Raw genomic sequence first — 3,658 nt, 5'->3', positions numbered from 1 at the left:
CCCCCCTTTTGACCTCCTCCTACGGGGAAGCCCGAATCCGGGTCATGGCACCATTCTAACGGAGGTGATCCGAACCTCCCCACCCGGCTTCGAACCCGGGTCTCCAACGCGTCCGGGGGAGATACTAGACTTTTGAGGCTTCAAGGCTGGGGCTGCGAATCTCTCCGTCATATATATATATATATATATATATATATATATATATATATCATAAAAAATACATCAATAATGATCTACTCCAGTGGTTCTCACTTCTCAACCAGTGGTCCTTGATGTTCCAGGTGGCCCCCAGCTAAATGAGTTAGTAACCAAAAGCACCCTTATAGATCTTTGACTCTTCACTCTTCATGTTAAATGAAACCAAATAGACCCTTACGGGTCCATTTGGTTTCATTTCACGGTCTCAAGATTTAAATTGTTAAGATCTGCATTACTTAATTTATAGGAAGTCTACACAATAAGGTAATGTAGAATAATTGTTATTTTGATCCAATGCAACGGTGTCGACTGCTGTATTCACATTACACAACCTCGGTATGGCACCCAGCCCTAATCACATAGCCGATTTCCAATCCGAGGGATTCACACTTTGAAGTGCGCATTTCAAGGGCTATGAAGTCACTGGGCTATGATCTACAAGCTCACAATGCGTCGCAACGCAACAAGTAGTAACGGCTGCAGCCTGCGGGAAGGCGTCTGCGAGACCTGGGTCTGCAAACAGGTCTGCAGACCCAGGTCAACCTCTCTACTGCTCCCAGTGGCAGCCTTAGCTCCAGGCAGAGCCGCTCGATTGTCCACGACATTGCAAGCGGCGCGAAGGCCAGCGGACCTTGGTCCTGCTCTTCGCGCCCGAGCGCCGCAGGCGCGAGTGGCCGCGAAGAGCGGGCCAGGGCCGCGCGGCGCGAAGCCGTGGTGAATGCAATCGTTATATTTATGCCCAGGCCATAAGGCCTGGGCAAGCCCACGATAAACGCCCTGTCCAAGTGACTACAATGTCTGCACAGTGTATTGATTGATTGAATGAAGAAGAAAGCCCCGAATCACTAGGGGGCAGTAAAGTCAAGTAGTATGGGGTCTGCACTGCAGACCCGCGTCTGCAGACTTCCCGCAGGCTGCAGCCGTTAGCTTCTCCAACGCAACGCATTGTGAGCTTGCAGATCATAGCCCAGTGACGTCATAGCCCTTGAAATGCGCACTTCAAAGTGTGAATCCCTCGGATTGGAAAGCGGCAAAATGTGATGTGTTGTGAGAGGGTCCAGATCACAGGGTGGATCCTAGAGATGCAAGTTTGAGAACCCCGGTTAGAATTAATACAGCATTCATAGGCTACATAATCCTAGTCATTGATGGGTTTCATTTTTTTTTTACATGGCTTCTGCAAAACCTTTTACAACAATAACTTTTATAAAATATCCATTAACAAAACAAACCTTTTCTAGACTAGAGAGAGACTTATGTCTGATTCCTTTTCTCAGACTTGGCAGGCAGGCTACAGACAGCTGAGGCTCATTACATTAATTGGGCCTGAGGTTTCTTTTAACCATTTTTTTCCACTGGTTTCCAGTGGAAATAAGCTTAGTCTTTTCATGGATCTCCTTTTAGTAGACCTTGTACCAGTGAACTGTACCGTCATGAAACTGTACCTTTTCCTATGCAAACTTCTAATAGTCTTCAATCAATCAATTTAATTAAGAAATGTTTGACAAGGCTAAGAATATGAACTTAATACAAAATAAAAACCTGACATGTAGGCTACCCATATAGTGGAAAAGTACTCAAATATTTGACTCAAATAGGCTAAATGTACCAAAACAAAAAAGTATAGTTAATATAATATATATCTGCAAAGTAACTAGTAGCCCAACTCAAGTTTTCTAATAATTGTACTGGAGTAAAAAGTAGGAGTATTTGCCTCTGAGATGTATAGTGGAGTAGAAAAGTAAAAGTATTGGAAATAAAAAAATCTCACAATCGTTCAGTAAATGTTCTCAGTTACTTTACACCACTGAAGCTACCATTGTTTCTTGGTATAGCCCGTTTCTACCATAATTTAACTATTATAGTGGCACAAAAGTGCATTTATAGAACGTGTAGGCCTACTCACTAATGTTCAAGCCTTCACGGTCAGTTCCAGGTTTTAATGTCATGCCAACTGCGTCATAGCCTACTCTGTAGAAGCCTGGCCGCTTTTGCAAGCAGAGAATTTATGCAAAAGCGCAAAAGTCTAGTAGGCCAAAGTCTTTATGCAAAAGTCTAAAAAACTAGGCCTTTTTAAAAGTCCTGAGTTACTAAAATCTCCATTTACTGTATTAACAAACGAACCACCGTTTAAAAGTTGAACTAATGTCAAATCAAACGCAGCAGGTGCCTGCTTATAACCACCATTTCATGCATCATTTTAATCGGCATATATTACGAGATAAATATCATGTTGTTGAATAAATCCGAGACAATCGGATCAATGTTAGAAATGCAAAAAACTCGTGTGAGGATTGTTTCTTTACCGGCTGGAATATATAGAGGAGAATCCACGTGTGTCTTGTTCATGGTCTTGTATGATGTGATTGTGATGGAGAGGATCTAGGACCCGGATGGAGCACACAGGTGTCACCTGTTAGCCTACATAATTTTATGTTTTCCTAGACAATCTTCAGGTAATCAACCAACCATCACATAGGCTACTGTACATGAACACCCAAAAAGAAATATAGAATAATACAAAATAAATAAACACTTTTTCGTGTGAAGGACCCCCAAATTGATGTGTATTTGGCCACGGACCGCCCATCTCAAAATATTTAGTTCCAGGGACCCCCAGAAGCGAGTTACAAATGTTTGCTTAAAAAATAGGCTAGGCCTATTCAAAGAGTTGCACACATTCACGTAAAAAAAAAGAAAGAAAAATAGATCTACAAGCTCACAGCACGGCACTCGGTCGGTGCCACGCTGTGAGCTTGTAGCCTATATCTGCTATGTTTCAATAGCTAAAGTATAAAATAATTCCAGGCCCTCCACCTTGGGCCCTAGTAACTCAGTCCCACTTTCCCCTTTCCCCACCCTTGTGACCCTGATTGCATGCTAAGGTCACCTGGTGCAGTTGTTAACCTAGCACAGTGCACACATCAGTCATAGTACTGTATTCCTCTCTAATCACGACCCAATAGAATAGGCTTAGGCTTGAAGTATGGAACGGTTGGCCTATAACAAAATAAAAAAAATAAAAAATAGACCCAGGTGTCCGGGACACTGCAAGAAGTACCTGCCTGAAGTTCATAAGCACTCTTTTGTGTGACCCTGGCCTGTAGTATGATCAAGTAGGACATTAATTTAACACAATATGGAGTGTTTCTGCCTGACAGCAACGATATACGATATATATCTATATATATATATATATATATATATATATATATATATAGATATATAGCAACATAGGTTTCTGTCAGAAAAGTGTTTTTTAGAAGGAATCTGAAGAAAGCGGCCTCGGGGCACGGTCACACAACACGGTCACACAACACGGTCACACAACACGGTCACACAACACGGTCACACGGTCACACAACACGGTCACAACACGGTCACACAACACAAAATCAAAGTCAATCAAGTCAAATCACCCAACTGAACAGAAAACAATTCAAGCTGTCACAAGTTTGAC

The sequence above is a fragment of the Nannobrachium achirus genome (assembly GCF_963921795.1).
Source record: "Nannobrachium achirus genome assembly, chromosome: 22".
Lineage (NCBI taxonomy): Eukaryota > Metazoa > Chordata > Actinopteri > Myctophiformes > Myctophidae > Nannobrachium > Nannobrachium achirus.
The sequence above is the reverse complement of the archived record's forward strand: the minus strand, read 5'-3'. Positions refer to the sequence as shown.